Genomic DNA, 14,800 nt, shown 5'->3' with positions numbered 1-14,800 from the left:
TCCTTGAGAAGTATTGATCAGATTAAGGATTTATTGTAGTGGAAGATGAAATGGCTGCAAGAAGTTTAAGTAGTAAATTGATAAGTAGGGCAACTAGAACTTGTGGTACAGACATGTAAAAATAAAAATTGCATGATAGATTAAAGATGAGTTTATTTTAAACAACAAAAAATAGATAAAATTATCTCATCAAAATATTAATTATTGCACATAATTCATAAGTGATTGCTCTAGTAGTGCTATAACAGTTTAATAATAATATACTTTAAGAAAAACTAAACAGACAAGTTATAAGACAAAGTAAATACTAATGTGTGACTTAGTATCTTGACAAGCCTTAGAGATGAGATAGCTGTGTGCAGGGCTAAAGATAAGAATTTTGTCTTGAAGGAAATGATATGCCATAATTAAAAAAGAATTATCTTCTGTCTGGTTCCTAAGAGTAATTTTGAATCAGCTTTTGTTAGTCTACATCTTCTCCCACTCTCAACCTACTATTAGTCATAAAAAATGTTGCTGGTCTTAATTTTTCTGTGTGTTTGCATCCCTCTTAAGGAAAACAAAACAAAAATAAAATTTAAATGATATAATTCTGGCTATTAATATATTGTTTTGCTTTTGCAAAGTATACTACATTATATTTTTTTTCACTTTTCCAGTATCACCATCTACTGTCACCAAAACTACTACCACTTCCTACACACTAGGAAATTTTTTTAAAAAGAGCGATGTTTGTGTGTTTATAAAAGTATATGACAAAAAAAAACAAAACAAAAGTATATGACAGACAATATTCCAAATTAGTGAGTAAAAAAAACAGATTATTTAGAAATTGTGGATCAATTACTATGCACCAAAATAAAATTAAACTGAATCAAAAACATAAATATTAAAACAGAATTTGTTAAAAGATAAAATAGGTAAAACTCTTGAAGTCATAGGCAGAGGCGAGGAATTTCTGAATAGAACCCCAATTGCACAAGAAACAACATGAAGTGGCAACAAATGTGATCATATGAAATTAAAAATTTTCTACCTATATAGGAAATAATCAACAAGTGAAGAAGTAAGCTACAGAATGGGGAAAGGTTTGCTATTCCTAAGATAGGGTATTAATATCAAGAGTATATACGAAACTTAGAACATTAGACTCAAAAATAAAAGACCCAATCCAAACATGGACAGCTAAAAGGAACAGACACTTCTTAAAAGAAGTACAAAAGGCTGATAAATAAGGAAGAAATGTTCAACATCTCTGGGCAGAGAGAAATGCAAATTAAAACAACATTGAGATTCCATCTTACTTGAGAAACAATAATTATCATTAAGAAATCAAATAATAAAAAATCCTGGAAGGCTTCAGGGAAAAGGGAATCCTTGTACATTGTTGGTTGCAATGTAAACTAGTACAACCAAGATAAAATCAGTATAGAGATTCCTCAAGAAACTATAAAGTTAGAATTTCAACTTGGATCCAGACATTCTCCTTCTAGGTATCTTTCAAGAAGTGTTGAAGGCAGCAAACCACAGGAGCAATACATGCATGCCCATGTTTATAGCAGCACGATTCATAATAACTAAATAGATAAACAAAATTTGATAATTTATACACAATGCCCTAATACTGTGCCATAAAGAAAGATACATTTGAGTCATTTATAGGAAAATGGATGAACCTTGAAATCAAAATGCTAAGTGAAATAATTCATCCAAATATTTAAGTTTAAATATTTCCCAGCTTCTCTTTTATGAGAAACCTAATATACAAATAATTTAAAGAGCAAAATAAAAGATAGACAATGAGAAATATCTCTTTTGCAAATGAAAAAGGATACCTAGCTGGAAGGGAAGAGGAAAGAGAGAGAAAGATGAAATAAAAAGAATTAAGATATGTTATTAAATGTACAACTCCCCATGATAAATGTAATCATTTGTACTGAAAGGATGCACTAATCAAAATCAAAACAAAATTAAAAAAAAAACTTTGGATGATAAAGAATTCTAAGGGGTAAATAATAAAACAATATAATAAATGAAAATGATGTTAAGAATCTCCAGGTATAGCTGAGTATTAGAACACATGATTCGCATGTGTGAGGCTTTGGGTTCAATCGTTAGCACCAAAAATAAAAACATGTCTATATGATTATTTTTCTTCATTCCTCCTTAAGTAATTAGTAATACTAATTAATTCTGTATTTGAGTATTGAAGCAACCTTGAATTCTGGGGATTAGCCTCTTTAGGACATGATTTTTAAAAATATATTGTTAGATTACAATTACTTTCATTATGAAAACTAAGAAAGACATCATTGAGTACCTATTTTCACTATCATTCTTTAAAAGATATTATCATATTTGTAGGTTTTCACCTAACCTGAGTCTTGTAACATGTATTTTAAAGTTATATTGAGCCATAAGTAGATTTTCCTTTATTCCGATGCTAGTTTATTTCTACTAAAATTCATGATAATTGTAGCATTCTCATTGCCTTCAGTAGCTCCACCAATTCAAACATAAATGTATACCAGTCCTGTGTAAGCTATGGGAATGAATCTACCTTTAATTGCCCAAGAATTCCTTGAATAACATTGTGAAGTTTCAACCCACAATATTATTAATTTTGCATTTATCAACAAATCCTAATAAGCCTTTAAACAAATTCTACATGTTTTTCTGTTTAGTCTTCAGTCCAATGCTCTGAGAAATACCAATGCCTCAATTCCTGTCCTCATTGAGTTTACTCAGCCTGTCATTCTTTACAATTCACTCATTTAATTATTATATTCATTGGATCACATTCACTTATTGCCTATTATTCAAATGAAAATGTTTTCTTAAATATATTGTCCAGTTATTTAACAGCCTTAGAAGAAGGAGATCTGCTGATTTCTGGTCCAATATGTCCAGAAATAAAAATATTTTCTTTTAAGCATGTCAGCACTTTGAAGATTAGATGGATAAATTCAATTAAATATACTGCACTTATAATGAGTAATGTTTAAAAAAATTTAAATATTTGATCATGTTTTGCTCATAATGAGTAAGACATTTTTAAATAAATGTTTTACAAAATTAATGTTAAAGTTACATTTTAATTTTTTTAAATTTGTAATAGCAAAGCTAGAGAAAAATGTTAAAAGTTGGAACTAAAATAAAATAATTGAAAAAACTAATAGAAAACTGCAGTATGTAAAAGGTTAATTTTGAAAGCCCACATTTGTCCTTTGGAAGCTTTTTTTTTTTTTTTTTTTGGTACCAGGGATTGAACTCAGGACCTTGCGCTTGTGAGGCAGGCACCGGAACCACTGAGCTAAACTCCCAGCCCTCCTTTGGAAGCTTTTAAATTCTGGAGAGAACTTTTTGATTATTTCTATTTTTAAATATGAAATATTTGCATTCTATCTTGAACATAATGTAATTGAGATCTATAGCAGCAGCATCCAAGTTTGACTATCCAAATTAGTCGTGAGCATATTATATTTGATAAGATTTTCTTCTATAAATATTGGCAAAAGTTACATTAATTGGAAGCAAAAAGAGAATGCTCATGAAATAAGTTAAAATATTTAAATGTTTGAAAACCAGAAAGCCTATGTTGCTCCGTGCTTACCAAATACCTCAGCATCTGTGGAGACGAATCCTTAAGTACATTTTTTTTTAATTTTAAAAAAGTATAAGCAGGTGTTAAAACTTCATTTAAAAAAAAAGCAAAGCTTAGTAGAAAATGTTAGAAAAACTTGGAGAGAATTAAGTTTATTGTTAAGATGATATTCAGAAAACTAACCAGTGATATAGAGTTAGCAACAGCTATTATTAAGAACTAAATAGTTTGTGAAAATATACTGAGGATAGTTAACTGATTAGTGTTTCATTTGTTTGATATATGTTGAATTTAATTGACATGTGACAAAATGTCCAAGTATTAATGGAGCCTCGTGACTTTTATGAACAGTACATTATGTATATATTTAAATACAGTATATTGATGGAACCACCAGACAGACCCCAGTATGCAATATTTCCAACCTCTCATACAATTTATTTGCTCTTTTTTCTGGCCCATAGCAAAACCAGTCGTTATCAAGTTGAAACATATTTATAAGGATATGATATTTTATGTATGCCTCATAGTATCTAAAAAAAATCTATGTAAGATACAAAAAAAAAGAATCAAAGATTACTACTATGAATATAGCAAAAAAGTGATCAAGGAATCACAAGCAACGTAAGGCTAAAAGAAGGAAAAAACTATAAAGCAGACAAAAAATTAGAAAAATGACATCGGTTAAACATTCCCTACCAATAATTATTTAACACATAAATTTATTAATGCCCACCCCAGAAAGGGTGTATAGGAATGCATAAAAAAATGGTGTAACTCTGTACTGTATATAGGAAACTTAAGGTTTAATGACAAACTTGAATGGAGATTTCTTTTATATGAGAAACCCAAAATACAAATAAAGAGAAAAATAAGAGACAGATAACAGAAAAAAAAAGAGATAGCTCTTTTGTAAAGGGAAGACCAAGAAGTGGCGGGAAGGGAAGGAAAGAGAGGGGGAAGGCTGAAAAAGGAATTAAGATGTGTTATTTACACATGATAACTCCCTACAAGGAATGTAAATCAGTATTACCGCAAAAATGTACTAATAAATAATAATATATATATATAATCGAAACCTGCTTGTAAAATCAAGATTGCTACATTAATATTTGACAAAATAGATTTTAAGTCAAAATTATCAAGAGAAAAAAGATAATTGTAAAATGATAAAACTCAATTCATCTAGAACACAGAAAAATTATAAATATTTATGCTATCAATGTAAGAATATCATAAATATATAAAAATATTGCCAGAACTGATTAAGAAAAATAGATAGAAATCCCAGTAATAATTAAGATACTTCAGTAATACAAACATTGAGAGAAAACTCAATAAGGAAATCAAGAGTTTAAACTAAAGCACAGAACAAATGGATCTGACAAGTGGAGAATTTCAATAAACAGCAGAAATATACATATTTTTCTCAAATATATGTGGAAAATTTTCCAGAAAAGAAATGTTTGCAGGTAATTAAACAAGTGTTAACAAAAACAACAAAAAACTTAGTCATAGCAAGTATTTTTCCAGTGACAATAATCACAATGAAATGAAACTAGAAATTAGAAAGTGATTTCACAAAATAGGCATACATTTTAAAAGATTTTTTGAAAAATCAATGGGACAAGTGAAAAAAATTAATAGACACTGGATCAGAGTTCGAGACAAAAAAGGAAAAGCACAACATACCAAAACATATGCCATATAACAAATGTAATTATAATAGGGAAGTCTGTAGTGGTAAATGCTTATACAGTATTCTAAAACATGTTCATAAGTTTACAAATCAAGAATCTAGAAACAAAGAACAAAGTCTAATTAGTAGCAAAAATGAATATAAAACTTGATAGCAGAAATAAAATAGAGAATAGAAAATTTAAAAACCAGAAGTTGGTTTTAAGAAAGTAACTTTAACAAACATTCGATTTAATTAAGAAAATAAAGAGAAAAGGTTTGAACAAATGAAATCAAAAATAAAAGAAGCAATATGATAACTGATGACAGAAATATAAAGTCTCATAAGGGATTAAAATTAACAATTATATACCAATAAATGGGATTACTGAGAGGGAAAGAATAGTTGTTAGATATATATTAGTTATGAAAACTGAATCCCGAGGAAACAGAATGCCTAAGCAAGCCAATAATAGGTAAGATGAATGAATCAGTAACCAAAAACCGCATTTAAAAACAATAAAAGCTCAGGATCTGATGGCTTCACCATTGAGTTGTACCATATATGTAAGAAAGAATCAACATGAATAATTCTTAAAATCTTATACAAATCATAATTACAGGCAAAAGATATTTTGTCTGCATAACTTTTCATGCCTCTATAAAACACTTTTGAATCTCTCCACAATAACTCTGAAACTCTAATAATCCATATGATGCCAAGTTCTAATGTATATTACTTAAATGAGAAATGCTAAAAATCTTAAATATATATTCATATTTTAATTGTTTTTAAACTTTCTTAAATCAATTACATAGTTCTAATTAAGATTTCTAAAATAAATCAGTAATTACATAAACTTAAAATTGCCCCTTTCCTATGTACAAAATCTTATGTAAAATTTACTGCCAATGATGGATGTTTGCTGGTAATGAGTCCTAAATAAATAGCACTTTTCACATTCATAGTAATTCTCAAATATAAAATACATGCTTACTCTAAGAAAAGACAGTAATGCATTATCAAAATATTAGAAAAGTAATCATAGAGACACTTAACATATTTAAGTCAGAAATATCTTATTTTAGATATTTCATTATTTATTTAATTAGGGGTTTATACTCTGAAATACTGTAATTTATCAGGATTTTATTCTCCATGTTTCATACAAATAAAAATGTATTCTAAGACAATTTTTAAATTACTATTAATTTAGGTGATGGAATAAACAAATAAATGATTTTGGAAAAGATAATTAAAAGAAAGAAATTATATGATTTTTATCCATCACCACTAGAGAGAGAGTAATGTATGATTCTAGGCTGTAATGGATCAGTGGTTTGGCCTGTATGAGAGTGAATCAGAACTACATCACTATCAAAAGCAGAATGATATTCCTGATTAAAATAATCAAAAAGCATAAGAATACTGTCGTTCTACATGAGGAGGGCCATAGATGATTTGACAAGGCTTCCTTTGTAGAAAAAGTGTGGTTGTACTGCTGGTTTTGTTATTTATAAATATGTGTGTGAGGTTTGTGAATAATTTTTATTTGTATAGAGACAAGGACAGTTTGAAGATATATACATTTTAAAAGCTATTTGCAATTGATTTTATCTACATTAATTAGTGATGACAAATACTGACAAATTATTTTTACCTTTCACTACATTTGCAGTGCAGACACAAAACTGAAGACATAAAAAAATTGCTAGACAGTTTTGTTATCAGTTATACATTTTGAAAAAAACAGTTGGCATTCAATGTTTAAACAACTTGTTTAAATATTCAATAGGAATTTTTGTTATTAATTAAAGGAGGAAAATTCTAAAATGGTGAATTTCTAAGGCATGAAATTGACTACTGGGACAATATAATCAATAACACTTTTCAGCACTATGATAGTCTCTAGAATTTTTTTCAAGTACTAAAGTTTTATTTTATATTTCTCTTAAAATATATTCTGATCATATGTGAAAATAATCATTTATCATGCAGGAAACTTTCTACATTGTGACAAGCAAAATGAAAAGGAAAGACTTTGATTTTAACAATTGAGTTGGTATCTTTGTCCTTTACCTGAATATTAAAGTCATAAAAGTGAATATTTTTGCACTTCAGTGTTTCTAAAGGGTTCCTTAAAAAATTCTTTCATTTTAATCACTATTTGACATCATCAGATTTTATCTTATGTCATTCCTATCTAAATCATTTTACTAACGTTTTCATTCTTGAAGAATAATGCAGTCAATAGTTTGTTCTTTTTTCTTTGAATTAAGAAATATCACCCTTACTTTAGGCAAGGAAGCTGAAATATAACAGCTATGAAGTGGGCACTTATATTTGCTATTTAAATTATATAGTTCACCAGTTTTCCTTATATCCTTCATATTATCTTTTAAATAATATATTTCTTAGATCATACATTCTGAGGTTGAAGGTATGCGCGTAACAATATGGCCACAGTTTTTTCAACTAATTACATATACATTAATTATTATATACAGTTGACATTTTCTTGCCTTGATATATGTTAGGTGAGGATATACCGTGTATAATTTAGTAGTAATGAATTAACCAATTGCTAAGTAAAAGACACACTGTAGTCAACATTCTGAATTAAGTAATAGCTATACAGTACTATAATATTAGCACTGTGGATTAAAAGTATACAACACATCCAATCAACAAAAGAATTAAGAGCAGTGTTTCTAGGCTTAAGGCCAGAATGTTAAAAATCTGATAAAAATGCCTATTTTTTATTTTTTTATTTCATAATAGTCTATTTTATCAATCTAAAATGTGAAATTTTGACTATTATTATTATTTTTGTGTCAAGTGTTATTAAATCTGGATTATCATCACTAAATTATTTTCTGATCAGTTAATTAAATCTATTAATTTAAAAAATAATTATATTTTATAAAATACTGTTTATATTTAATTCAAATTAGTAAACATATTTTGCATTTATAAAATTTATAATTCATAATATTTGAATCATTTAATGATATCTTATTGAATACAGATGTTATGGCTTATGTCTAGATGGCCCCCAAATCCTCATGTGGTCATAGGTGGCTTTTTCAGAGGTAGCTGAATCTAGAGTATGTGACCCTGGGATTAAGGGTTTGTGATTACTAAATCAGTCCACTGATTGGTCTGGCATCACCCTAATCTTGGTACCCCAGAGAGTATGAAAGGGGCAGAAAGAAGCTGCTAAGGTCCATTGTTGCTTTTGCTACTCTCTGCCTACCATGAACTGTTCTGTGTGATGCCCTCTGCCAAGGCACCCTGCCTTGGAGCCAGTTGATTATGGACTGAAATCTCTACAAACTGTGAGCTAAATAAACCTTTCCTTTTTAACTATATCAGGTATTTTGTCTCACCAAAAAAGAAAAATAACTAAAACAACTGATATAGTTATTTCAATGTTTTATATTTCATTGATATCAGCTTATATATTAATATTAAATACTTGGCTGAAAAGATGCAAATTATTGAAGTATACTCATGATCTAGGGTAAGAAAGCACAATTTACCTGTACTTGGAGGCTGAATTCCATGCTAGGGTTACTTCTCTTCTCTATTTACCCATAAATTTTTACCTCTCTCATAACTGGGAACAATTTCCTGATATCCAAAACGAAAAGAGAAACTTTGGAGAGTATGACCAAAATGTATGGAGAATGTTTATATTTTTTAAATTATCATAGTAAAAAACATATTGCTATTAATTCTCAAAATATCCTCCCTCACACTGAATACATTTATCCCATTTTTCTTGACAGTTTATGAAGCCTTTCAGGAGCATCTGTTTCCTGAGATACTTATTCACCCCACTGATTTAATTTCCCAAGGAATAATACCTAGCAGTGATATTGAAGAATTATATAGTAGTCCTATTTTTAATTTTTTCTGGTACCTTTATACTTTTTTCCATAATGACTGTATCAACTTGCGTTCCTACCAACAATATCCAAGGGTTATCTTTTCTACAAATCCTCACCAATACTTGTTAGCAATTGTCTTTTGACAATATCCAAGGTGGTAATACTTTCTTATAAATTTAATTTTAATTTCTTTGAAGTGAATTCTCATTCTAATATTAGCTTTAAGCTTATCCCATATATTTTATTTCTGTATTTAAGAAAAAAAATTTGCTGTGGACATTTATTTACATTGTATCTGATGAGAATATTGAAGCAATTCTCTGGAATAAACGTAGCTGTATACTTACTGAAGTATAGCCTATTTAATTTTCACCATTAGTAGACAGTTCCAGAGTGGTTTTACCTATGATCTGAATATTTGTATCCATTCCTCTCAAAATTCATATGCTTAAATCCTAATCCCCAAGGTAATGGTAAAAACGGGTAGATCTTTGAGAGATGGTTAGAACATGAGGACACAGATCACATGATTGGGACTAGTGCCTATGTAAAAGAGACAACAGCAAACTAGCTTGCCTCTTCCATTATGTGACTGAAAATTTCTATTGCCTGTAAGTAAGGTTCTGTGATAACAAATGTCTATATATCTGGAAGAGCTTTTGGACCTAGGCAATATAGTTAAAGAATTTTTACCTTGGAATATATGTAGTCAAATTTATCCTGAAGAGACTATTATTAGAAATTTGGACTTAGAGGATGTAAAAGAAAGTGAAGAAAATAACATTGGAAACTAGAAAAAGAGAATTCTTTGTGGGGTAGTGTCAGAAAGCTTAAAATATTGTTACTTATGGTTAGGTGGAAAGGAGAAAAAGTAAATGATAAATTTAGTTTGTAGTAAGGAGATTTTCAGGCAAAGTGTGACACTGATTTCTTCTTATTGCTTTGGTAAAAATGTAATAGAAGACAGATATCGTGAGGAATGAACTACTGAACAAAAAGGAAACCTAATTTGATCCTCAGCCTCTTCAAATCCACGGAGTTTCAAAAATTATTTAAGAAAAATTTTGCAGTAAAAACCTTACAAACACCTTTGAAAGAGACAGAAAATATAAAAGGGGAAAAAAAGGTATTTTGACATCCCAAATCCAATTATCAGGCAGCAAGCTAGTGAGAGTTCTTAAATGTGGTACATTTCAGTAAATAAGTTGGATGTCTCGCAGAGCAAAAATCAGAGTTCATATGTCTTCCTGAAAGTCATTGAGAATTCTAAGCTTTAAAATCTATTCAAAATTATTAGTATTTGTTGAGAGGAGTAGATACTTTGTATCTTCAATTTTTCTCTTTTTCAATTGGAAATTTTTATGACTTTTGCCCTACACTTTTCTAAGCATTGTACTTTGGAGTGGAGGACAAGCTGAAGGAGACTACAGCAAATATACTTTAAGATGGCCAACAATAATTCCCACATCTTCATATAATATTCTCTTGTCTGTGGGCAAGATCTGTAACTTGTCATAATCAATGTAATACTGACATCCAAAGATTTTTGTCTGGCTTGACTTTTTATTGTTGTTTTCTTTTTTCCTAAATCACAAATTCTCATTTGAGTCACATTGGGTGTCAAGTCTAGCTAATAGGATCTAATTTAATTTTAGAGAGAAAGCAGCTATTGTTCACTTTCAAATGTACTTGATACATTTTAGTCTTTTGATTGTTTGTTGTACCATCTAAAATTTTGTCAGATATATTGAACTTAAATATTTAATACTGTTTATTTTCAGTGTCTTAAATCATACAAGTAAGGATTTGATTGTTTTTTGTCTATTTTTGATTTTGTATATGATGTCTTATTTCTTTATATTTTTGAGCTCCTACTTCTTGGAAACCATGTGTAGGATTTATGAAGGCCTTTATGGTAATTGGATTCCCACAGAGGATATGTGTGATTACTTCTGGAAGACCCTGGAAGACAATATAGTTCCCATTAGTACATTATAATTTTTCCTTATTTGAAAATTTAGTGACAAACATGAGACTTGTGTCAGGACTAGAAACTTGGCTGGGGTCTTATTTGTGCTTATTAAATCTCTTGGGAGACTTTCTTCACCATTTAACAGTATTTTCCAAGTAGGACTTTTTCTTTGAAATCTCCTAGGCAGAAGTGATACCACACGATGGAACCAACAGCTAGATTCCAGGATCTCGTGCATAATTAGCTAAGAATTGCAAGTTTATATGTGCTATTATGGCATATATATATATATATACACATATATATATGTGTATATATATATATATATATATATATACACACACATACACACCCCAAAAGCCTTTTGTATTCATAGGTGAGGGTTTTGGGTGTGACTGGATCATGGGTGTGTGATACTGGATCCTAAGTGTGATACTGGACTTATTCACTGATTGTTTAGCATAGTTCTGTGTGTGGATGATGGATTTACTGAAGACAGAAGGCCCATTCTGGGTCTTGTAGCCTTAATGGGACAATAACCATGCAGCCTGGATGGAGCAAAAAGTTTCTGGATAAGACTGACAGGAATGACTGTCAGAGTTTTGACTTATTTCAAGGGCTTTCGACACAGATGCCTGTCCCAGAATCAGTTCTGATTAAATTACATGGATGAGATGCTGTCCGTATTTATGAACATTTAATGAGGTTTTGAGTGGGGAAAAGATTACTGGAGGTCAGGCCACAAGATGGAGCACAAGTGTGCTCTGGTCTAGAGCTAGAGATTTTCTGGAGCTTTATTTTATGTCTGCTTCTCTTAGAAAAATGGAAGGAGGATTAGCCCTGGGGTGTTGTTCAAATTCAGATTGGTGGTAGGGCAGTGGTGTTCCTGCCCCAATTGTGCTTTTACTAGTAGACTAGTAAGAAATATATATGTTAAAGAATAAATTAAAAAGTAAACTAAATAAATAAGTAAATCATATAATAAGTTACTAAGAGATTAAATGCTGTAAGCAAACATTAAGAAGTAGGGTTCTAGGGAGAGCTCGTACCATAATAAGTAATAAGTAAGGTGGACTCCAATAGTAGAGTGATATATGGATAAATATTTATTTGAGAAAGTGAGCCAGGATGATTACCATAAGAATGCACAATTAAATAATAGTGAAAATGCTTTGAAATGTGACTGTGTCTGGGCTATTCAAGGTTTGGTAGGAAGGCTGAGTGGAATAAGTAAAATCCGAATACAAGAAATTAAGGTTAGAGAATTTAAAAAGAATTTAAAAGATATCAAATTTTATAGGGCATTTTATGATATTGATAAAAGAGTAAAATGTGAAGGCATTATGAAAGCAAAGATTGAAATTAGGAATGACAAGGTATAATTAAATAATTAACAACATCTCTGGAGCCACTATGTTGATCATAGAGAATAAAAACACTATTTTCTGAAACAAAATGGTGGTTCAAATTAGTTACAGTTACAAATATTGTATGGTGGTCAGGTAGGGATTCAATAAGAGAGTGATATTTCAGTAAACATTTGAACAGGTTGGGAAAGTAAGCCAGGCCTACAGTAAAATAATGCTCCTTTGGTCTATTATTTGGTGACAGATTTGAATTTTATTTAAAAGTATTTCCTTAATGATTGCAGGTTTTGAGGGAAACAACTCCTTTATCACAAGGATAATGAACAGATTTGAAAGAGATGAATCATGGCTTGGTTATATTACCCTGAGATGCTATTTAGTCATTCAATTTTGTTTGTAAAGACAAGAGAGATATAGTAGATTTATCTGACAAAGTATTCATAAATATATTGGAATGTTTTGAAGCTCTTTTCCTTTCATCTATAATTAAACCAAATATTTACAGTTTGATTTACTATCAAATATTTTTTCTCCTAATATTAAACTATTTAATTTGTGAAAAGTTATATATACATATATATATATATTCTTATGATTAATATTCTGCATGCTTTCAGGTAATCACTTAAACTGTGCACCATAAATGCACAGTTGGATAAAAATGCAGTGAATATTTGAAATAAAAACATTATTATTGTAAAAGACATTGCATTAATTGCCATTAATCCCCACTAAAATACTCCCTCTCAGTTTGAACTTACATCATCATTCTTGTCATTTTTCTGAAATACTTCAGGAAATTCTCTTTGGGGTGTGTGTGTGTGTGTGTGTGTGTGTGTGTGTGTGTGTGTGTGTGTGTGTGTGTGTTTGCTGTCTTGGCTGCCTCAATGTGCTCCAAAGATTCAAAAGGTTTCTATGACATGGTAATTTTGATTTTGGGGAAGACCTCAAAGGTACAATGTGCTACAGACAGTGGATGAAGACACAGGATATTGTTTTTATGAGCCTGCTTCTCCTTTGGATGCACTTGACAGTAGGATTCACTACATTTTTGAACAAACACTCAGAAAAGAGGACTTCCAGAAATGCTTCAGAAGTAGAAAGAATGACGGGATAAGTGTGGTAAAAGTTCAGGGAAATATTTTGAGGATAATTTATGGCAAAGTGTCTTTAATAATGTGTCTGTGTAACATTTTAAAATATAAATATTGTATATTTTGATCACAAGTACAAATTTTTTACCAATACAAATATGTAGTTTTCTCATTGATTTCTTCCAGTAAAGCAAAATTTCAAACTAAAGAATTGCATACTAATATGTACATTTGAACGTACCTTTGAATATTTATAAGAGCATAGAAGCAGCTTTGATTAAGGTAGATTCATTGCTATTTCTTTTCCTTTTAAAAAATTGTAAATCTCAAAAAAAGTCTAATAATATACGGAAATTAGCTGAGAAAATGTTTTAATTTTATTGAGCACCCTAGCTTTGCAAAATAAATAATAATACTTTTTTAAATGTTATTACCATGCTTTTTACTTTTGTGTTAAATAAAACCTTTAAAAACAAATAATTTTTAATTTTGTTTGACTCCATATTTGGACATATTTGTGTTTTAATGCAATAATTTGATACATGTATAAAATGTGTACTAATACAAACAAGTTAATTAGCTTTTCCATCTCATTATTTATCTTCTGTATGTTAAATATTGACCTCTTTTACATATTTTGAGATATAAATTTTTATAGACTGTAGTTACTCTACTGTGCTACATACTAGTACTAATTCCTCTTTCATAAATACAATTTAGTGTAAAAATTTTAATGATGCTATGTTTTAATATTTGTATAAAAACCTAACATATTCTTAAGTGGCTCATAAATTATTTTAATTAAGTAGTACTATATTTTATTTTCAATACAGTTGACTTATCTTGATAATTTGTCATTGATACTTAAACCAGAAATATTTTAATCATTATACTGTTAAATTAAATATTTACTATTAATTATTTGCTATTTTTAAAATAGTAAATTGCATAAATAATAAACTATATCATGTATATAACACTATATATCATACATAACTATATATATGATATGCATATCATATATATGACACTGCACTTAATTTTTAAATAGGCAGCATTCTCATTCTTTGCAAATGAAAATTCTAAGGTATGTTAGTCCATTCCTGTTGCTATACTATCAAAAGACACTGTAAACAGAATGATTAATAAACAATGAAAATGCATTGCTCACATCTCTTGAAATAGGCCAGGA

The sequence above is a fragment of the Heterocephalus glaber genome, unplaced genomic scaffold (assembly GCF_053883595.1).
Source record: "Heterocephalus glaber isolate CG9 unplaced genomic scaffold, H.glaber_assembly_v1.0 deba00001666, whole genome shotgun sequence".
In the NCBI taxonomy this organism is placed as follows: Eukaryota; Metazoa; Chordata; class Mammalia; order Rodentia; family Bathyergidae; genus Heterocephalus; species Heterocephalus glaber.
This window is presented reverse-complemented; position numbering follows the sequence as displayed.